Genomic DNA, 24,267 nt, shown 5'->3' with positions numbered 1-24,267 from the left:
AAACAACGACACCTTTGTGTAGTGACATCTTTTAGCCGCGAAAGACCACAAAAGAAAGCAAAGAAACACACAACGACAGAGCAGCAAGTTGGGCTAGTTGGTTGATGTTCATTCTTCAAAGGTATACTGCGCTAAAATGTTGTGAGTCTGCGCATGTGTTGTCCGCCCTTTTCTGTGTCCTTGTTCCCAGTCAAAAAATCCGACAGGCTGTCGGTCTGTCGGCCTGAAAGCAATATGTTATTTTGGCCTGTCGGTCTGTCGGGTCTATCGGATTTATCGGGACTGTCGGTCTGTCGGGTCTATCGGATTTATCGGGACTGTCGGGTCTATCGGGACTGTCGGGTTTATCGGGACTGTCGGTCTGTGGGTACCTCTGTCGGTGTGTTTGCACCTGCAAAGCGGGAGGGGGCTCCTCCTCCTCCTCCTCGAACGCCTCCACGTACGGAGGGGTTGTGGCGGCCAGGGGCGTAACCAAGGGGTGGGGGGTGGGGTTAAAGCCCCCCCGAAATTTTTCAATTTTGCTTGCGTATATATAGACGCATGCATACAAACGCACGCACGAGCATACAAAAAGCATGGTTGAACCCTCTCCCCCCCCCCCGAAAAAAATTTCTGGCTAAGCCCCTGGTGGCGGCCTATTCTTATGCCGCAATGTGTAGTTGTAAGGCTTCACCACAACCCTGGCCGAGGCCTTTCTGGCAAAGGTAAACTTCTGTGCTGTGTTATTTAAATAACTAGCTTATTATATACATGTGCCAGCGGTTGACCACATGCATTGTTCCAGTACAAAAACGCACCTTCAGTTTTGACATGTAATATACAACTCCTACGGCCACTCTGGTTTTGCAGTGTAGCTTTTAACTGCACTTAATATGCTATAATATGAAGTTTACAGCCTATGCTGAAGCTTCGTGCAATTTCTGCACCACTAAATGGCAAAAACTGAATTGGTCATGTATACATGAAAAGCATGCATACTCATTGGCGCAGCGGCCAACACCAGAATATCGCTGGTGGCAGCCAAATTCACTTCCTAACCGCAGCAGCTGGAGAAGCGAGCGCAACTCACATACTTGACGAGTTTCCACTCAAAGATGTTTGCCTGAGCATGAACTGTCTACCCCTGAGAGCCACATTAATTTTATCATATCTGTTGGCTGGACGTGTTCACCCTTTGCTGAGCGGCGTTTTGCTGAACACAGTCCAGATGAGAAACACTGCCAGACACACAAAAGACTTGCTCATGCGCTCGAAGACTACCAGCCACTCGCAAGAGACCACAGGTTTCCAAGCAGATGCCATGAACTCGTGTCAGCCTAGGAAAGGTGGTCATAGGCTGTACAGCATTAACACTTTGCCAACCTTGTGTAATTCTAGTGTATCAGCAAGGTCTGAGCAGTCTGTGCCCACAACCACCAAGCAGACTGCTTTGCTGTTGCCCTAGAATATCAGTGCGGCCAATTGCTGCCCCAGGATTTTCCGCAGTGGTCACAGAGCTGCAAGTGGAAAATAGTCGGCTGCACCTGTGACGATCATCTAAGAACCACCGTCACCCACTGGAACCATCTTATGCAGCTTAGTATGCCAAATCACAGCATGGCCAAGCCAAGATGACCACGACCCAACATAGGCAACGTTGCAGGCTAGAGTCCCTGCGATACAAGTTCGGGCATGCAAGATCCTATAAAAGTCGGCTAATTTGTGTGCTTCAATGTGCATTTCAACTGAAACACTCCTAGTGCAACCACCACGAAGCAGAGCACACCAGCACCAAGAGGTAGCGCTACGGCCACACCAGTCACACTTCAAGCCCATAGTTTGGGTGCGCTTTAAATATGGCATCATATAATGAATGGAGTGTGTATTACCATATGTTTGAATGAAGTGTTACAAGTTTTTTCTGCCTTTTACTTGATTCTGTCCGTAGAAAAATCTGTAAAACTACATGTTCTACTATGAACAAAAGAGGAGTTAATTAAGGGCTCGTTTGTTAGACAAACATACAAAGCCGCCAGGTAATGAAGTCAACAAATGCCTAGGGGATGTCATTCAAATTTTTTATAGTTCGAAGTGAGCATTGTTCTACTTTCTCTGGCAATCCGCCAGTTTCTGGGAGAGGTGCCGCCGCACATCCTTCATCCTTTTCTTCCCTCGTCCTCGCTCACTGCAGACCCCATGTAGACTCCGAAGAGGCCTGCACAAAAAAAAAGCAATCACAAGATTCAAGCAACCAAATGCACTGGCGTCACTGCAAGTTCCCATATTATTTGCGAGGTTAAACGAAATAATCTAGCCAAGGCGCTTTAATACAACTAAATAGTAAGACATATTGTAGGGCAACTGGCAAGCGGTGCCACAAGTATTCTAGTACATTATTTCATATCATCGGTGCAGTGAGCATCACCTCTTGCTTTCAAATCAACGCCACGATTCAACACGTCTGCAGCTGTAACTTCACCACCAAAGGCACCACCACATTGTCTGCAAACTTACCTGTGATTGCTTTCGCATACTTTTTACTTGTCAGTATACATTTTGGTAATTTCCGTACTGGACATAATTGCAGTTCCTAGCAGAGCAGGTCTTGATCGTGCGCTTCTATGTGGCCTATGCAATCAACTTTGTTTTGGCATGTCACAGCATGGCCAAGCCATGCTGCAACATGCTGGAGCAAATTTGAGAGGCCACAAAGAGGGAAGCACAGCTCAACCTGTCAAGTGAGCCGCTGTCGCCAGCTGCACTTTAGCTGCGTATTCGACGAGGTAAGGAGGCAATGCAGTGCCGAGAAGGGGAGTAACACGATTGTCCTTAGGTGCCTGGATGGTGCGCCAGTTTATTATGCATACAATTTGAACATGCTGCGGCCTAAACACTCACAATCAGGGTCCCTCAAGTTTACTGCCATTGTGGCACAAGACATGCTGCAACAATCTGGTATATAGGTGCCGCCGTGTTGCTGGTTTTGTTAAGAAGCCTTGAACTGCTGGCAAGTATTTTTGGCAATCTTGCCTCAACACTCGCCTGGAAGCATTGTTCTATTCAGAAATAACAATCTCTTGCTTTAATTAGAACTAACAGACAATGATGCCAAGGGAAGTGCTACGTGATGCCAACAGGCAGAAAACGTGTTCCATGCTCGCCGTCATGGCTACTAGTGGCGCTGATTAACACTCCCAGGTTTAAAACACACATAGACCTTTTTAACAGAGAGAAGGATCGCCTCCTTTCTGGGCTGTTGCACGAGAATACGAAAGCCAATGTCACAGCCTTGGCAGTGCATTTTTGGGGGGTCACGCATGTCAACAGGCCAGTGAGAGCTATGGCAGCGCCCAGGGAGACTTCATTGACAAGGTGCTTTTATCGGGCTTACATTCAAGGAACGCACTCTTTCTCCACCTTTAGGTGTGACTTCAGGCACAGGGCAAGCTTGAAATTATTTGAGCAGGTAAACCCAAGATAAAGTCCAGCACAGCACGCGTGTGCAAGCACATGCGACGCAGTTAAGCTACACTGACTAAAAGTGGACAACCTATATTCTGGCCTGACAGCTTTGCTGGAGCGCCCAGCTGCTATCGGCATGCCAGCGCAGAGATAGAACATGCCCTATTTCACTGCACGCAGCAGTGTCAGTCCACAAAATGGCAGTGTGTGGTCTGCATTCAGAACGCACATCCGTGGTTTACTCACATTAACCAGCGATTGCATAATTGTTCGCCTGCTCGAAGGGATTACAAATCACATGTGCGTGTAGGCCAATGATAGCATACAGTGCCGTGACACATGGAACGCCTGGGAAGCCTTAGAAATCCACTCTTTTATGTACATGATCCATTTTCGTTTCTAACACAACCTATTAATACCAATGCTAGTGTTTTTCCCAGCTACAAGGGACAGGATAGCACCATGCTTGTGAAGAAAGTAGTTTTCGATGCATAGTCAAACAGTGCACCGAACGAGAAAAAACATGCGCGTCAACCAAAAAGCGTAGGTGCACAAGCATGGAACGACTAAAAGTGTACATCAACCAACAAACACAGAGCTGCGGTCTCGTTATGCACCACTCCACAGTCCTGCACGCAGCACTATAGATTGTGGAATTAGCTGCCGTAGCCATTGGCATGTCCAATTTCACTGCACGTGGCCTAGCGTCGAATACACCAGACTATATCTCAGCCTTTAAGGCAACCAGCCATAAATATATTTTATTGGATATAGCCGACTACTAATAGATGTACAAGTATATGGATCCTTCAACAATGCACTGACTTCAAATTACCTTTCCATCGTCCTTTGATGACCAATAATGAACTCGATGCTGTCCTCCTGAGCCAATGGCATCTGCGTGTCAACTGCAGAAAAAAATGAGCCGGTTTCCAAAATTGCTAGACTTTATAAGAACTATGAATTATTGCACGAAAAAACCAAATCAGAGCGGGCACAGATACTAATAACAAAAAGGCAAGATGAATAGGTTACATTTTGGTCCGGTACATGAACAAGCAGTGGCAGCTCACAAGAGTATTGTGTAGTACTTGCCAAAATGACCAACACTATGACAATAAAATGACAAAGGAACTTTTCTGCCAGAACTCAAAGGAAATAGTTATAAATGTTAAACAGAAAAGGTATTAACCATAAAAGACCTAACTAACCATAAAAGACTTCAAAAATTAAAAATTAATTAAAAATCATCTTTATACCTTAATCGAAAGCAAATAAATAGTTCTTATATGGCATATTTTATCATTACATTTTTTTGTTTTAAGGAAGAAAATAATTTTCGAAGTTCCCCACTGACGTCAATGAAAAACTACAATGAGAAAGCTGCCGTATGAACAAGATAGCCGTCAACGGGGAACTTAAAAAATTATTTTGTTCCCTTTTTTTTTAAACAAGGAAATAAGGTGATAAAACATGCCATATAAGAAGAACTATTTATTTGCTTTAGATTGAGGCACAAAGCAGATTTTTAATTTTAACATCACGTGATGCAAATTGCATCTCAATGTGGACCAACGTGAAGATTTTCTCAAATTTGTGATTTCTGCTTATAGGATTTGCAGCCTTCAGTGGCCTGAAAATATTTTTAACACAAAATGTACCTTTCCTAGAGCAAGTATTGATTACTCAGATACTCAGACATAGTCGATATTAAAAGTGAAAAAATGCAAACATTTAACATAATGGCATAGTTTCTGGACACATATATGGCAGAAAAATTGCAGCAATGTTATTGACCTTCGAACACCTTGTACAAACGTCTTTGCTTTAATATGTAAACCAAATTCACTACTGAAAAGAGACACGATACTCTCAGAATAAATTCTGTTACAAACATCACTCAGATGACATTCTGCGAAATTCGAAAGGCTCCAACGTGACTGAAAAATTACTTCTCTCCAAAATATTCTAGTAATTCAGTGTTTTCAATGCAATAAATCAGCACTACTTTTTCGAACACATTTGAGATAGTCGCCAAAGTGGCTGGGACCTGTGGCGTGGAACGGCCCTCAGAGAGCTTCGTCTGCCCCCGGGGAGGTTGTCACACTCCGAGGTGGAGTCGTGAAGGAGAGAAGGTGCAAGAGCGAGAGAGGAGCAAGCTGTTGTTGGGCTGACTGTCCTCTCTTGCACTGCACTAATCATCTCACCTTGTAAATAAATCCATTCGATCACTACAATATCCACCCACTCTAAATCCCCTGTCACACGGCAAATCTAATGTCATTTACAGCTAATGTCATTCGTTTGTAATGTCATTTGTTTGCTGTCACACGGGGAGACTAATGCCATTCGATGAAAATGACATTTCCTGTCGAATGAATTCCCGAAACACATTCGCATTCGATTTCGGACTGAATGCGTAGTCTCGACGCCAGGAACCTTTTAGGGAGATAACTGTTGACTTATGTATGCGTAACTTTTGTAATTCGTAAATATGTTATTCTTTACTAGATTAACTTATTACTGGTTTGATCACGTAACAGCACACGCGAAAGTTTCTAAAAGAAAGCTACTCTCAACTACAGCAGCTGGACGCCGGCCATGTTTCATTTGTGATGTCTTGTTGTTGCCCGTATCGCGGGTGTTGATAGTCCGATTGCACGTGTTTTGGTGATCAAGGTGGTGACTACACGAATTAGCTGCCGCCGTCTCATTTCTGCAGCCGGAGTGTCAGTCGTGCTCCTACGCTTTAGTTCACTGTACCAATAGTACCAACGCCCGGTCATATCGTCGGCCATGTTGGTTTTCGATTGGTTCTTGGCTTGACTTCGTTTGTGTCGCACAGCTGTGGCAAGTTGTGTAAAACGGCTGCGTTTATATTCTTCCAGCAGCTTTTTATTAATAGAAAATTATTTTCGAGGATACAAGCATGTGAGATGCAAGTTTTAATAGATTTTTATTTGTCCCAACGTCACGGCTCAGGAGGGCTAAGGCCATGGTGATCATTTTAAAATGACATTTGTTTTCGTCGTGTGACAGCAGGCAGGTAAAATGACATTAAGTTCACCTAATGTCATTTGTTGTAAATGACATTAGATTTGCCGTATGACAGGGGCATAACTGTACCAGCAGTTAAAACGTAGTCACAATGAATCCTCAACCAAGTCCCTACAGGACCTGTTCACTAACTTAAACCGTAGTGGCTCATCCTATACCAGTGGAGAGTGCGCACTGTGATTACTTTTTGTTGCATAAAGGTTAACAGCTTCCCTCAACTTATGACATGGCTGACGTCACAACGTGCCACAGACTAGTCGACTAATTATTCTGACTTTGGTGCAAGTGGAGCAATGCTTTCACTACTAAACATTGAAAAGCACCAAAGTGAAATGGTGGTTTCCGATAACGTGCCAGAATGACACATCGTTGACAACTATATCGTAATAAACATGTGCAGCTATCTGCTTGGCAGCATGTGTGGCATAGAGCTATTGGCACTGCTGTAAATGTAGTGCAGGCTTTTATTACGAAACATGACACACGTGCTGCGCGGCTGTTCACTGCTGTTTCTTTCTGAAGGAATGCATGTCACTTGCATAAACAAAAGCAGCTCGCTGTCGCCACGCCGACCCAATATGGTACTTTCCACAACTACGCATATTCAGGAGCAGAAGCGTTACTAAGAACACTCCCATGACTAACAAGTACCCTGGCAGTGACGACGTGAGCTTAGTAGGTGACACGCTGCACACAACCAGCTAGGGACAATCAGCTGCATCTGGCAGCAGTTGACACGTTTCAATCAAACAGCACCTCTTATCACTCAGCAGCAGATTCCTCTACGTCAGATGCGTATACATGCATCAAGGAAAGCTGAACAAGTCTGTCTGGTCTGTCGTCATGTCAGCCGTTTTGAGTGTTCTATCATACAACAAGTAATTAACTGCCTAAAGCATTCTGATCAACACAGATTCTCAATTACAAACAGTTGGGCTTGGATTCTTTCTGGTTTATCATATTTTAGAAAGTGCACCAAAGTTACGTAAGAATAACAGAGTCGCTCCTACTCATTCTTCTTTGCTAATGTAATTGTGCAGCTCTTGTGTTCAAGGGATGCACCTCAAGCATAATGGATTTTGTTGCTATCCTCGTGCTTGTCGCACTGCATACAGAATGAATGAAATTTTAATTCAATCCTAACAAAACAGACTACTACAGTTGATCTTGGAATAAGTGCGAACACATACTGCAATGTCCCTTTTTGTGTTAAACCTTAAACACACCACTATATCAGTGAAAGTTAACCATTACATAGTTTATACATTTGCAGCAGCAATATTGCATGCAAACTATGATAAGCCAACTATGATAAGTTATTACTCTACATCAGCATAGGTTTCTGTAAGTACTGTATTACCAAGCAATAGCTGCACCTGCAGTGGTTATGCACCGAAAAATACAATATTTGAAAAATATGCTCTTCATTGGAACAGTGTGCTTAGCAGTACTCACCTTTAAGGGACGACAGCTTCTGTGATGTGGAGGCTGGGCAGGATGTTGCCCTTTCCTTTCACCAAGACTTTTCGCACAAAGTTCCAGTCGTGCTTCGGTTTTTTTTTTTCAGCTCATCTGCTGTCCAAAACATTGGACACCAAATGCCAGAACATCAAATCAGACATGACAAAGACCAACGTCCCCGAAGCCTGCTTGCCAATCCAGATGCCAGACCTGACATAAGCCTGCAATACACAATCACACGAAAAAATTGCGTGAACCGAGCATTGCACAATATTAGCTAAAGTCCAGGTTTATTCTCTAAATTTATGAGAAATGTGGCTGTGAAATTGTCATTTTGCCGCAACAGAATGTTGCTGAAATTTCAGTCGAATATATTTTTGCACGTCACTAAAAATCCCAAGAAACAATCTTAAGTAAACTTTTACTTAAAGTTTACTTAAGTGAACTTTAAGTAAAAGTTTACTTAAGTAACCTTTTACTTAAGTAAACTTTTACTTAAGTAAAAGTAAACTTTTAGTAAACGAGGAGTAAACATTTTTTTCGAAAGTGACTTTAGTTTCATTCAAAATTTCTGAAAAGAAGTTTAAGGATAAAGCACAAAAAAAGGACAACATAGAAGGGTGCGGATATGTACAGGAAGTGGGTAGTGATAAGAAAGGTCAATATCAGCACGTGGCATGACTAATCATAAAAGAACTTCGCAGAACCATAAAAAATGATACAAACAGAGATTAGCAGAATGAGTACAAACAGAAATTCAGAAACTGAGCAGTATCATGGTGGCCACAGCATGCGCAAAACCGTACCTTCCAAAAGCACCGATTCTTTTTCGTTCAGGTATACAGAAGACTTGTGCAACAACTTCCCATTTTAATCTGCGCTGCCTCTACAATGATACGAGTACAGTCGTCTTTGTGTTTGCAAATTACTGTGGTGTGATGAAATTCTGACAATCGCATTTGCTATGCAGCATTTGCTACAATGAATTGCAAAAAATCTTGTTTTGGACATTGCTGGCATGCACCCAAAGACGGTCGTTAAAGGGACACTAAAGAGCAAAACGATTTTTCTCGCATTAGTAAAGTAGTCTTTCATGATATCAAAAACACCACGCTTTCTGCGCAAAGACGCTTAATAAGCGAGAAAACGCGCAAAAAGAAAATACAGGTGGCGACGCCACCTTGGAATTCCCGCGCCATTTGCCGTGACGTCACATATTTTTGACGACGCCTACTTGGGCCTACGTAGTTCCTAATCGGTTAAATCGAAGTACATTGTCCTCTGAGGGGGCCAGAGACTTGACATAACGAGTTTATGGAAATTTCGTTGAGCCAGTGGCGCCAAAATACGTTAAATACCCTTTGAAGTCTTTTACTTCACGAATTACGAAGTTCGGTGCGAAATTTAAAAATGAAACTTTGAACTTGATTTTCTCCTCTAATAATAAATCTATGGTGGTGAAATAAACTATACAAGAGTTCTCCGAGCACACTTTATCAATCTAAACCAATTCATTGTTTCTCTTTAGTGTCCCTTTAAGACCTGCTTCCTGACTAACATTGCAGCTGCCACAAAACAGAGGGTTCCTGCACACAATCCACGTTGCAGTAATTGTGCTTCACCCCACACTCCTCATGCGGATTCACAATGAGGTTCCTCCTTTTCGAAAACGATGATAGCTTGTGCGGTGCAGAAAGGACTTAATGAACACCCACATGCTCACCAATGTTTTTCCGCCTACTGGACAATTGGTGCTTCAATGAAATAACTGCAACTTTGTTGTGTTTTTCCGCATTCTTTTCGGCACACACACCTGATCTGTCTCCTTGTTTACTTTGTGGGTTGACTCTGCAACAGAGACCAGCAGTGTCTCTGCACAGCCTGACATGTTCAGGCGGACCACTTGGGCCTTAAAGCAGGAGTCAATGGCATGGTGGCACGACCTTTCTTGGTTGTACAAACAACACATGCGATTGATAGCCATCTCGACTAGTTTGCTGTGAGAGGTTGTATAATGCAGCAAGGCTTTGTGTGCAGGAGTTTTGTACAGCTAACAAACATGGTCAGCACAAAAAGACACCCCAATTTGAAGAACCAATGAAGTTTTCTTTTTCTTTTAGCATCTCATGAGCCAGAGTCAACGAGAAGGGGGTTACTGCATGAGTAAGCCTTCTGCATCCCTGAGTGAAAACATTGGAGTCTTCGGAAGATGTGGGTTTGCACATACCGTGGCCACCATATTTGGCTCAGTTTCTGAATCCCTGTTTCTACACCTGCTGTTTATCTTTTTTGTATCAATTTTTATGGTTCTGCTAAGTTCTGTTAGGTTTAGTGATGGCACGTGCTGATGTTGACCTTTCATACCACTGTACTCACTTCCTGTGTACATCTACTGTTCCTCGCAACAAACTAGGCAAGTGCCTGTCTCTTGCCAGCTCTTTCTACTCGTCAGTTTTTCGCGCTTTACTTTTTAGCACCATGAAATACCAACTAGCCCAAAACCACCACCCTTCAAAAATATGTCTGCCAACATAAACTAATCTAATTGGTAATCAGAGACTGATTTCATTGTACTTGTTACTTAGGCTGCAAAATGTAATTTTTTTATGAATATTCAAGGTTGTCACATGCCATGCCCATCCAAACCTATCCGGATGTGCCCTACAACTACTTTTTTGTGGAGTTTCATCTGAATTTGTTATTTTTGAGTATTCAATAATGAGGACTGTTTTGCAATCCCTGTGAAGTGTGAATTATTAGTCAGCAATGTGGTTTCTTTATAATATTGCATTTATATTGCTTATTATATTCTTAGTGTAGGTTTTCATGTTTAGTGCTGGTCCTACGAAAAGTATAAACTGAGTAGAGCAAACTAACTTGAAACTTAACAGGGTACTGACAACATGATGACGACTTACAGCGCATAAAAAAAGACTAAAAAAAGTACAATGAGAACGGCAAAGCGCTAACTTACAACTGACCTTTATTGAAGAAAAGCGACGAAATATAAAAGAGACGTGACATACAAAAAACAAGAAACAAAAAGCTAGGCATAAAACAAATGTAAAAGCTTATAAAAGGCAAACAAAATTCAAAAGACATGACAAGAAAATATCTACTTACATCATGTGTGCCGGTCATGCGCAAGGTCCAAAAATTCATTCTAAAGAGAGACAGGGCGTGCAAACACGGACACATGAAAGAGGTCAGGACACCACAAATGGCGTTTGTGGTGTCCTGACCTCTTTCTTGTGTCCGTGTTTGCACGCCCTGTCTCTTTTTAGAATGAATACATACCAACTAGCTCAGCTCTCTCTTATTCTAAGGTCCAAAAATTCAAACTTTTTTTTCAGTCAATGCAAGAGATGGCGCACTTACACACTTTGTACCCAACCTGGCAATCTCATGAGCCTCAATTATTTCGCACCTCAGCTAGGAACTGCACCGTTTTACCACCTGGCACTGGTCAAATAGGAGTTTGCAATTTGTAATGTCACACGTGCTACAACGAAGGTCTAAGTGCGTACTGTTGATCTAGTGAACATTATTCTTATGTTCACGCAAACGATCGTTCACGCACCCATAGGTAGCCAAACTCACTCATAAGTCGACTCACTCGGATTCAGATCATGCCATGAGTGTAAGCCTGAGTGCTAGTAATATTTTGGAGTCCAAGTCAGTCCGACTGAGAAAAATTTAGCGAGTCTGAGTCCGAGCGAGTGCAGCTGAAGAAAATTTTTGGTGAGTCTGAGTCCGACCGAGCCCTAAGAGCAAAATATATTTCTTGAGTGAGTCTGAGTGAGGTCCACTTTTTTTGCCAACCTGTGCTGCTGGCTTGACTGCCATACTGCTTCCTGCACTTTAGAGGAACTGTGTAAACAACACACTCTGCGCATGCAGTGTATCGTACGCAATCTTTCACCTGGCACTCTTGTTCTCGCTTCTCTAGCAAAGTGGTTTTCGTAACGAGTCAAGATAATGTATTATTCCGTATTATTCTCTTCCTCCTGATTTGATCATGAAATGCGTTGAAAGGATCGTTGATCAGTTTAAGGCACTTTCATTCCAAAACAAGAGCGGAGTAGGTGTAAAATGTTTTCTGGTACTTTTTTTTTCTACTTGCGCTCCATCTTTGTATCGTGGAATGACATCTACCTCCGAAAAATAGGTATGGGCACTGGGGCTTGCATTGCTCCTGCACTTAGTAATGTGGTATTGGCCCAGTGTGACCGAGATATTGTGAATCATTCTGCAAGCGAATCTCTCATTACGCTGACGATTTCTTTGTGTTCCTCAAGTGCAAAGACAACTATTTCAATCAAAGGGTCGGTGAAACCTTGCAGCTCCTCAACAAATGCTTAGATCCCTTAGTTATTATGCACCAAATGCCTGTAAACAATTCAATGTGTTTCCTCGACATTGAGTTGCATCACTGTCAAGATCATGTGTGCTAGGCTTATGTAGCATGTGCTCAGAAGCTGCTTCTGCCTTATCACTCAGCACATTCCAAACAAGTGAAAAGAGGGATAACTAAGCTTTGCTTAAAAAAATTTGGCATATCCCATGCCTTGTGGGAATCAGTCTCATGCAAAGCAATGAGCGAGTAGTTGTCTATGCTGCATTTTTTGGCCTTGAGCCAAGCATTCCGAGGTGGATTGATGTGTTTTTTTAAGCGTAGTATTGCATGCACATTGTGGCGTTATCAGGCACGTCAACTACACTGGCATTTAAAAAGTAACCTATGGCCTGACGTAACGTCACCACTCACTTCAGAGCACATATGACAGCATTGTCGAAACAAAGTGCTCTTTACGGTGCGATGATGTGAATATCATATGTAACTTTCGTTAGCATATTCCTCTGGGATCGAGCAACGCGTGAATATAGGTTGCTGAATCATAGGAATACAAATGCAATGTTTATTAGACTTCTATAAGAGCGGAGCCAACACTGGAACCACAGTTGACATTAACCCGGCATGACGCCTGTATCATAGGAGTACAAATGCAATATTTATTGCTTTGTTATAAAATTAGATAGCTGGCACTGCAACCACAACGGATATTGCACCGACATGCCGTCTGCATAGGGTCTTTTTCCAAAGCAGTTTCAAGATGTGGTGTGGCTCTGTGGTAGAATACCTGACTGCCATGCAGAATGCTTGGGTTCGATTCCTGCTGGGATCCTGGTTTTTATTCTTTGCACTCGTAGGGTCAATGCTACCGATGTCGGTTTTTCTTTACACTCTCGCATTTAAATTACCAATTTCTGTTCTCGCCGTTCCTGCGAAGATATATAGACTACCAATCACCTGTGGTAATAATAATAATAATAATACCTGGGGTTTAACGTCCCAAAACCACAATATGATTATGAGGCACGCCGCAGTGTAGGACTCCGGAAATTTTGACCACCTGATGTTCTTTAAAAGCCAACTCCGGCGATTTTTCGAGCTCGATGGATCTCAATGAAATTCGCTGGGCATGTTCCTTTGCACGTTTCCGCCATTTATGCCAAAATACAGGCTTGAGACATGCGCAGATTGTTTGCAAATGAATTTTAAAGATTGTCTGCAAACGCCCTCCTGGCTTCGCACAATTATCGGCAACATTGCGTCTGTGACGTCAGTATTGGGAAGGCGGCGGAAGTGACGCAGCCGAGGGCACCGCTAACTTCGGCGCTTCGGCCGCTACAGCGAGCGTCTGCTGTGCACAAGGCGACAGAAAGCGTTGGTTTGGCCGGCGCTTCGCTGGTCGTCCCGGCTGTCACAGTTTTCATACTCCGCGCCAGCGTGACCGGCATGCCTTGCACGACTTCCGGTTCGTTCGTAACAACGTTTACGTCATACGTAGTCAGTACACTCAGTTGGGTTTCGGTTTCGGTGTTGCGCTTTTTTGCTTATTTAAAACTATTCTCCAATTTGCCGAGTATTTCTGCTATCGTGCCCGTAACAGGAGTGTCTCAGGAACATAAAAGCACCATTACTTTGACATGGCCAAAAAATCGCCAGAGTTGGCTTTTAAAGGGAGACTAAAGGCAAATATTAAGTCGACATTGATTGTTGAAATAGCAGTCCAGAAACCCCGTAGTGCTACTTTTGTGCCAAGGAAGTTGACCATCTGGTGTTCTTTAAAGGGACACTAAAGGCAAATATTAAGTCGACGTTGATTGTTGAAATAGCGGTCCAGAAACCTCGTAGTGCTACTTTTGTGCCAAGGAAGTGCTTATTTTGAAATAAAATCATGTCTCAGTGGTCCGCACCGCGTTAGCACACTTCAAGTCACCCGCCTGAAAGTGGTCGTTATCACGTCACTGTAGCCGTGCCCAACGTTGCCCGCCTTTACTGCGCGGCGGCGTGCACTGGCGGTGTGCACCATTCGGGCATCCGGCAGCGTCACATGCATGTGGCATTTTGTCGAACTTTCAGTCAGAGCGACTTTCACGAGCATGCAAAACACACGCGGCAGTACGCGATACTAAAACTACCACTGAGACGCGACTGCCTGAGCGAAGCAGGGCACCGGGTGAAGCGCAGTTAAACGAAAAAAGAACCTTTGAACCACGCGCGCTGTTCCCCATGGCAACGCAAAAGGGGCTCTTTTTTCCATGAATCAAACAGAAATGAACAAGCAGCATTTTATTAAGTCTCTTGATGGACGGAAGGTTCTTTTTTATTGCAGCTAGTTTGATTACTAGTGATTAATTGTAGTCGGACGCTCTCACGTCATCGGGATCATTTCCAAAATGTCCCACTCGTGGCGCACGTCGTGTGATACATTTAGCTTAATTTCTCGGTAAGTAGGGCACTGATGTTGATAATATTGCCGTTTTACACGTTGTCATACATTGAGCTTTCACTCTGACATAAATTGTTATTTGCCTTTAGTTTCCCTTTAATGTACATTGACATCGCACAGTACACGAGCCTCTAGCATTTTGCCTCCATCAAAGTGCGACCGCTGAGGCCGGGATAGAAGCTACGACCTTCGGGTCAGAAGTTGAGCACCGTAACCGCTACACCACAGTGGCGGACAAACGCCAACTTCCAAGTGTTTATTTCCAGAAACCATGCTGATTTATGCATGCCGCCGAGCAAGGTAATCTCATCACAGATATAGTAACATGAATGAACAAACAAATCATCATGAGCCACTTACCCAACAGAGTCGAGACATGCGTCAGAAACTGCATTGACCCAAGCTGACACAGGAACACATGTCCATTACAGGATCCATCCGAGTGAGAAGCAAAAATGGCAGCGCACAACCTAAACTTGACATGTCTACAGGCTATCTTTCAAAAATATCATTTCTATGTCACTTAAATCTAGTGATAGCGCACCAATGCACTGACTGCCTGCCCTTTTTATTAGGAACGCCGCAATTGTCTCCTTTTCAGTACGGCTGCTTGCTCTCCCTAGAAATGTGGTTTGGCTGAAGTGCGGCGTACAACCGCAGTGCTTGCAGTGGTTGCCAAGTGCCTGCCCACGTTGCTGCTGACTGGCAAGCAGTAATCCCTTGCACGATCGTTGAAACACCGGCCCTTTTGGCAGATGTACACCCTAGCGCAGCTTAGACCACTGCAAGCGCTGTGGATGTGCGCCACACTACAGCCAAACCACATTTATAAGGAAAGGAAGCAGCCACACTGAAAGGAGACAATTAAGGCATTCCTAATAAAAGGGCAGGGTGTCAGTGCGTTGTCGCGCATCACTACATTTAAGTGACATAGAAGTGACGTTTTTGAAAGGGCCTGTACATGTCAAGTTTAGGTTGTGCGCAGCCTCTTTTGCTTCTCACTCGGATTCATCATTCAATGAACACGAGCTTCCGGCGCATGTCTCAACTCTGTTAGATCAGTGGCTCATGACGACTTGTTTGTTCATTCATGTTACGATATCTTTAATGCGATTACCTTGCTCGGCAGCATGTATAAATCAGCGTAGTCTTTGGAAATAAACAGTTGGAAGTTGGCACCCATGTTTGTCAGTTTGTGTCGTCACTTCATCCTCGTCCTTTTTGCGCCATACCTATTTTTCTCAAGTACTGAACCAACTATCTCAGCAACAAGCCCCGCTGAAGACAATCCTCTTAGTGACCTCCTCTCCAAAATTCTGAGGGGATCCCCATTATGAAAGGGTTGCTGTCGGATAATTTTTTATAAACACAGAAGTAACTGTAACTTTGTTTCCTGTTACAGTTACTGCATAAAAAGGTAACAGTGTTATATCTACAAGTTCCTCCAACTTAAAAGTAACTAGTTACAGTCACAAGTTACTGAAAAAAGTAACTGTTACCGGTAACGCATAACTAGTTACTGGTCACTGCCCGAGACAGTTTCTGTGTTACGTTGCATTGATTATCTAGTAAACAAAGGAACTAAAGCTCATTCTAAAAAGACAGGGCATGCAAACACGGACACAAGAAAGAAGTCAGGACACCACAAACACCAACTAACAACTGAAGAGACGCACAACGGCGGAAAAGAAAGAAGGCACGAAAACTTATCTGCGCATGCCCATGCATAGGCGAACCTATCAATCCAGCACACATGGGGGTCTACGTGAAGATAACTGTTAAGGCATTTGATTTCATCTTTATGCAAGTTAATCGACGGTTGGCTCACACATGCACTACCACTATTTTCGATATGCCATGCTTCAATCACCAGGCGCGTTTCTTCATTTCTATGCCGGTACAACACTGCGCATTCATTGAATTTTGGCGTACACTTACAATCTCGACAATGTAAAGATAGATTAGAAAGTGTGCCTCTGGTTAGCGATCTCTTATGTTCCAATAATCTCTGGTTAATGCAGCGGCCCTTCTGTCCTACGTAGAAGCGGCCGCAGCTGAATGGGACCTTATACACCACACTTGTACGGCAATCAGTGAATTTGTTGGTGTGTTTTACGAAACAAATATTGGTCCGCTTCTTGTTTTTTACTCGGTCACTCTTCCTTTGCACAGCTGTACAAATCTTACCTAGCTTATTGGCAGCCATGAAAACAACATTAACGCCGTATCTACTTCCTACTTTCTTTAGCCTGTGAGATACGCAATGAATGTACGGTATACCTACGACACGTTTCTTCCTACCGCTTTCTGCAACCATGCTCGGACTTAACATAATGGACTTCTTTAAACGTTCAGCGACAGTGGCCACTGCATCACAAAGACACCCTACATCTAAAAGACGGGTAACCTGTGCGTTAAAGCTATCACTAATTTTGTGCTCACATGACTTGGTGAGGGCTGACTTAAGGCAAGACATGGCGATGCCGTTTTTTACAACCTTCGAGTGCTTCGACGAAAAATTTAACAGTGGTTTCGAAGATCTAGGAGAATATTGCCAGCACACGTGGTTCTTCTGAAATGTTAAGGAAACGTCTAGAAATTGTATTCCATTATTCTGAGGCACCTCTTTAGTAAAGCGCACCCCTCCTTCATTTACTTCAAATTTTTCGCTCACCGAGGTTACCACTGTTTCAAAGCCCTCACCACTACAAAAAAATCAAGTAATCGTCCACGTAACGAAAAACCTTAACCGAATTACCTCAGGCGCCTTCCCAAAGTCTGTCAATATTGCTAGAGTATATATCACAAAGAACCGGAGCAACCTTAGAACCAATATACATCCCTGATTTCTGCACATAAACGCCTTCCTTCCACCTACAAGCGTCGACTTTAAATACGTGGAAAGAATTCTAGAAAAGCCCCGATAGAAACACCACATTTATCGGTGAAGACAGTCTTGTGCCCTTGTTTGTTAATACATTCATTTACACATTTTAACAAGTCCTCATGCGGCAAAGAGTAATAAAGGTCTTCAATGTCAAGATGAGTGGAAAGAAACAACAGTTCACTGAAGAGTACAAGAAAAAAGTAACTGAATTTGCAGGGGCATGTGGAAGCCTGGAAGCACAGCCCGAGTCCAGAGATTCTGAGTAAAGCTTTTGCTATGGGCAATGCCAGAAGAATTGCATCATGACATGCAGCAATCAAATGAAGCTCCTCAAGACAAATTACAATCGCATCATAGTGCCATGTTGTTAAGCAGCCAGATGGCTCCCTTTTCATTCCAAGGGTAACTGTATACGAATGCGAGTGCTTGGCTCATCACAAGTATGCTTTAAGAGAGTTGACTGTTGGGCTAGTTGGTGTTTAGACATGGGAACCATCGTTAAAAGCACAACACCACACAACACAAGAGAAGACCAGGCGAGCACAGGCGCAAACCGCCCTGTGCACGCCTGTGCTTGTCTGGTCTTCTCTTGTGTTGTGTGGTGTTGCGCTTTTAACGATGGTTCCCATGTGATCACAAGTGCTCGGCTGGGGACTGTCACATGTGCTCTGAATTCATGCCATGTTCTGCACACACTCCAATACACACTACCATTTCCTACAAATGAATGGACCTTTTTCAAGCACACGAGCGCCACTAACGGGCGCGCAAGCGCTCATGGGAAAAGTGTGTACGCCGCAGCAGTTGCCGCACCGAGCGCGCGGGCCTCACGCTTTGCCTTTCCGCTTACGTCGTGCCAGCACATGTCAGATCAAGTGAATGCAACAAGGTGTAACATAATACTGCGTAAATCAGTCGTGAACTACTTCTGTGTTTAACTATGACGGCCTCTCTACGATTTCCATCTATGTTCCCGCGTGTCACTGCCAGACCGCCTGAGCGGTTCCGAAGCGTCATTATTATAATTTCTTTTTTGGCGCCAGCATGCCCTACAGCATAAGTTAAACAAAGAGATACAACTGGGTTTCCTAGACAAATTCCGCGAGCGGTCATTACAATTCGTGAATCGTGGATCCATTCGAAATCAACGCCCACTGACACTGTTGACGAGCACAAGGAAGGTCGGGCTCTAATATTTAAAGATTGCGCAAGACAGTATCTCACCTCCTAATCTTTCTTTCGCGTGCCGAGAATGTAAGTGCACATCAAAGTTCGATGAATGCGCAGTTTTGTACCGGCACAGGAATGAAGAAACACAATGACTGAGGCATGGCATATTGATAGCAGTGATAGCGCACGCGTGCGTTTACTTGGTGGAGAAGAAGAAATGAAATGCCGTAACAGTTATCTGTCACGTAGACCTCCACACGTGCCGGATTAATAGGTTCGCCTATTGCGTGGGCATGCGCAGATAAGTTTTCGTTTTTTCTTTGTTTTGTTTCTTTCGCCGTTGTGCGCCTTTGCAGTTGTTAGTCGGCGTCTGCAGTGTGGTGTCTTGACTTCTTCCTTGTGTCTGTGTTTGCACGCCCTCTCTTTTAGAATGAATTTGGTGTTACAGCGCATATTTAATACATCTTGATGATATCGGCATGCGATAATAGACATGCTGCTTGAAGGGGTACTGACACAAAATTTCGCGGCCGAGATAGCCTGCTGGATCAATTCCCGTGTACGTGCATGTACCATCTGCAAAATATAGACAGCGAATAAAGCTTGGAAGGTATTTTATATGAATTTTGAAGTTTGCGCGCGCGATCCAGCATTATAGGCTGCACCTGGCGCATAGACACCCTCGGAGGTGACCCGAGGTGACCCCCCTACTTCCCCTATGTAACCGTTGCAGATGGTACAAGTTATGATGACGTCGTAGCCGCCATTTCTGTTTTGACGCGCTTCCCGACGAATCGCTCCTCGCCAGCGGGTCGAACCTGAAGTGATTCGCCACGTCGAAAATTCCTTCCATCCTCGCCGCAAGAAATCGTCGCCATCAGACGACGATGAGCCCCACGACGACAGACCGCGCGGAAATGCGTCACTGTTCTGTGTGCTTACGTGACCGAGCGTGTCACTCGCTAGGTGGTGATAGTTGCATCCGGCGGCTTGTAGTTTTTGGAGCTCTGTCAAACCGAAACTGAGGCTGTATCGGTAATGAGGAGCTTGTAATTAATTATATGTCGCGTGCTGCAGCAAACGATGTGCCGTGTTATAACTAACAGGCCCCCAGCAACACATTGCAGCAAAAAACGCGGGGCGAAAAATTTTTTGTGTCAGGACTCCTTTAACTGCTACATCCGATGCATATCCGCTCGGTAATACCGACACTGCACTGTGTTAATTCTCTCGCATTTCATGTGTGTAGATACACGCAGACGCGTCCGGATGTGTGCAGTATTTACGGCGTAAGAATAATCAAGAAGCGGCGACGTGTTCTTTTCGTTTCGTGATCCCACCGATATCATGGCACCAACGAGCAGCAGGTGAGCGAACAGCCGGCTCGCTCGGCGTACACACTTTCCCATAGTGCTCCATGCGCCCGCGAGGCGCTCTGGGATTGCTTAAAAAAGGTCTATTGCATCTCCAAACACGTCTGCATCACTGGGCTATCAATGTTGTTACATTCCTTATCTTTAGTTTCAGGGATAGATAACTCATCGTGCAGTCCAGCTTCTCAAAGAAACTGCAGCAATGCCCCTCATAACCACTCACGCTGAAGACCGGGTAGCCCAGTGCCCTAGGACTTGGTACTCTGTGACAGGGCAGTTGTGATCTAGCTGGCCCAGTGCGGCTGAGAGGACAATGTCGGCTCTGAGACAGTGCTTCTGTCATGTCTTTGTTGTGTCGTTACAGACTCTCCTCTTTCATCCCCGTTTTCCCTCCCCAAGTACAGGGTAGCCAACCGAAGTATACTCCTGGTTAACCTCCCTGTCTTTCCTCTACCTTTCTCTCTCTCAAGGATAGATGCTTGGCAAGTTGGTACAAAACCATTTGTCCAACAAACAGCCTTTTCTGTCTCTTTTAGTGTTTTGTGACATAACTGCAAACTTGCTCTACACTTTTTATTTTTTTTAAGTCTGAAGTTTATTAAATAGTTGAGTTGAGTTACATGGTTAGCATATTACAGCAAGTGGTCCCACAGTTTCAGAAAAACTGGCAGGGACCCCATCCATGTTCCCCCATGGTTACATGGATGGGGTAATTATAAAAATACAGCAAAAATATACGGACGTGTAAGCAATAATGAACAGCCTGATTAACAATAGGAATAATATCACTACTAACACAATGGTAATACTCACTATTGAAAAAAAAGAAATGACATGAAGACAGGAATAACAAAAAATAAGATTAAGCCAGATTACGGTGATCATGGTGTGATGGTGAAAAAAAAAACAGTTGGCAGATATTGCATTTGTAATATATGCTTAATTTTCATCCACTTCAATAGCATAGTGCCACGATCATGCAGCACGAGTGTCACAAGGGAACTATCGATCGCGGCTGAGCATCAATCAGGGTCGAATTTGTCGACTGGGATCGGTACCTCCACGCCCTCATCTCGCGTAAATACGACAATCCCCAATCAGGAAACTCGGTCCCGATCTAAATTCCACCGTGTGACACCCGATATGAACTAGCTCGTTTTGCCGCTATGCTGAACCTAGTCTTGTCGCATTATGACCGTGTCCGCTCAGATGATAATTAGTAAGACAAAGAACATACCATGCTTTACGGCGAGCTTTAAGAGGAATGAGCAAAACTTACCAGCCAGGCGCAGCACTCTGGTTGCTCTGGTATCCATCCCAAGTGCCGTCACCGCCGTTCCACCACATCTCGTACGGAGCGGTCGGGTTTACCGGACCGAAGTATTGCACAGTGGATATGGTCGACTACCGCAGTGGTCGCATGAATCTCATATTCTACGAAAACAGGCATTGCGACAGTACACGAAAATTTGTAGGAGCCCACGATGCGCTTACAGTATGCTCTTACCGCCGGCGGCAACACGAAAGCTATGGATACGGATTGGATCCGCATACGACTTCAACAGGTCGGAGCGGTTACTTGTGTTTTCAGTCCGTAAAAGCGTAGCCTTTGAGATTTAAACACAATACTCAGAGATAACCGTTGTTTCAAATATATGAGCTTCTGCACCACATAAGAACCCCCCCCCCCAAAAAAAAGAAAAAAAGCAGGAAAAAAAATGATACACTACTTCAAAACTGCTGTATCGTACTATCTGTGCATGAAAGGAGGCACACTAAATGAACCCGCTCAGCACCGCGCACTTCCTTGTGTTGTTTATTTTTGTTTTCCTAATGAGTAAATGCTGGTCAACACAAAGAGGCCAACAAACGTTTTAGGCACAGCCGTCGCGATCATGGGTAGCGCAACACGTTGTGTAAAGTGGTGTTGAAACTGTTGAAACGTCTTGCACGTGAACAACTTCACACCACTACAAATGCTGAAAACTAACAAATACCAGCAGCCATACCATGCATTTATTTGGTAACACACTGGACGTAACGTTACGGTTGAACGTGTCTTTTGATTTAATACTCAAAGACGAGCTAGTTGGTATGAGTGCATCGTAACTTATTTTAGCGCACACTGACACCCTTCTTTTCTGTGTCCGTGTGTCAGTGTGCGCTAAAATAAGTTACGATGTCTTTTGATTGCCTCTTGGGTTTGGTCTGCTTGGGAGCAAACGTCATTCGTGATGTTTGCACGTTTAAATGTACTACGTGGGCAGAGGGCACAGCGACTGTGCACACAGAACACATTGAACATAAACATGCGCCACAGTGCATACACGGCAGCCGAAGGCCAAATGCTGCAGTGAGTTTTCAAAAACGGGTCGGCAAGTTATGATCGCGTCACGACCACGAAACAATGTCATGACAGCAAACGTCATTCGCCGTGTGTGCTTCAAAAACGTCGGAACACGTTGAAATGTACTGATTCCCCTTTCGTAGAAGAAGCCGAGAAGACGCACGTGTCCACAATGCATATAGCTAACACACATACCAAACTAACGTGCTACCTACGGTGATTCTGCAGAACCAAATCACCACTAAAACCCCCAACCTTTGCCACACCAGTGAGCCTCGGCGGAGAGCCTTGGCCAGCTCCAACCGCTCCAACCTCGAGCATCAGCTAACGCTGGTTGCTATCGAGGGGCCCAGGACGTGGCCCGCGCGCGAGCTCACGGTATCCCCGACTAAGGGCGCCTCTATGTATCTCCTCAAATAAAGACGTTTATCGCCAACCTTGGATGACTGTGCCGTCGTCCTCGCACTCACTCTATCAGCACGTACGATTTCGGGGGATTTCTTGAATATCAATCTGTACTGCAATCATGCAGACTGATGTTTCAACTCGAGCAGGGCATATCGCGAGCGAGCTGCTTTCACGTAAGCGAGCGAGCGCGTGCGTGCACCCGTGCACCGCGATAGCCGGGTCGGGCAAGGACCCTCGTGCAGAGATTCCCCCAGCTTCCATGGAGTTGGGGGAATCTCTGCACCCGTGTGCAGAGATTCCCCCAAAGAGCACAGATAATAACCTGGCTTGAGTCATTGGTTAGATAAACAAGGACCCCTTGTTTATCTGCACACCCCATAAAGATTTGTAAACTGAAGTATAGCTAGTTGGGCAAGTCGGTGCACAGTTTCAAATAAGCAAATGGCTAACCCTTTCTCCTTCACAGCCACTTGCTGTGTGCCCTGTTTGCTTAATTCCTTCAAGCATATCTCATCCATACACAGCCAAATGCAAGCATGCACATTCTCACCGTGGTTATCTGTAGATGTTACAAACATCTGCACACTTCTTACAAGAAAAAATGACAGATTTCACCTTATGTAACAACTTCATATATGGAAGCTTTAAATAAAGGAAATGTGGGAGGAAGTAACATCCAGAATCTTCACAATGAGTAAGCTGTAGTTGGGGGTGCTGGAATAATTTCCACCCCCTGGTGACTGTTGATGTGTGTGCATAGCAGAACTTAAAGGCAATTTGTACTTTTGCCTCCGTTTAATACGACTGCTGATCCTGAAAACTTAACTTGGTAACTACTTTGTTGTGTCGTATCTAGTGGGTAATATAACCCTGGGATCTTGTTAACGTGGGCTAGCTGAGCTTATGTAAGCGCTTAGGTACAAGAATAGGTGTGCCATATGACGGTAAGAATGTAGAGTGCTCAGAAGTGTGGGAGCCCGACGAGCCTGAGGGAGCAAGACACAACCTACCTTAATTGATCGAGCTAGCTTCACAAAGAAAGAGATGGGTTGTACAAGAGAGAGAGGAGGCAGATTTAGGAGGACCGAAACTGGCCACAGGATGGTTACACCTTGCAAAATCCTTCATTTTTTGGCAATAAATCTTCAACTTATCAAGCGAAACCAGGTGAAATTATCAAGCATCTTTGGAAGCTGTATCGTTTTTTGAAATCTGAAAGGAGTATCTGTCTGCTTCAGCTGAGTTGTGCTGGTCAGCTCATTTACTTCAGTGTTCAAATAGGATGCTTTCTCCCGTTTAAACTTCTTACTATTCTCTCATCAATTC

At 44.2% G+C, this 24,267-nt stretch overlaps 1 long non-coding RNA gene across 1 annotated transcript; it reads right to left on the bottom strand.

Moving 5' to 3' along the window:
- Positions 1–2,077: 2,077 nt before the first annotated feature.
- Positions 2,078–21,702, bottom strand: LOC119372488 (uncharacterized). The gene is made up of 4 exons (XR_005179557.2): positions 21,466–21,702; positions 7,954–8,180; positions 4,277–4,349; positions 2,078–2,194 (listed from the first exon to the last, which is right to left on the bottom strand). It is a non-coding gene; the product is annotated as an uncharacterized LOC119372488 (long non-coding RNA).
- Positions 21,703–24,267: the final 2,565 nt, after the last annotated feature.

This window comes from Rhipicephalus sanguineus, chromosome 10 (assembly GCF_013339695.2).
Source record: "Rhipicephalus sanguineus isolate Rsan-2018 chromosome 10, BIME_Rsan_1.4, whole genome shotgun sequence".
Taxonomy (NCBI): Eukaryota; Metazoa; Arthropoda; class Arachnida; order Ixodida; family Ixodidae; genus Rhipicephalus; species Rhipicephalus sanguineus.
Note: the sequence above shows the minus strand (reverse complement) of the source record. Positions and strands in the feature narration are given on the sequence as shown.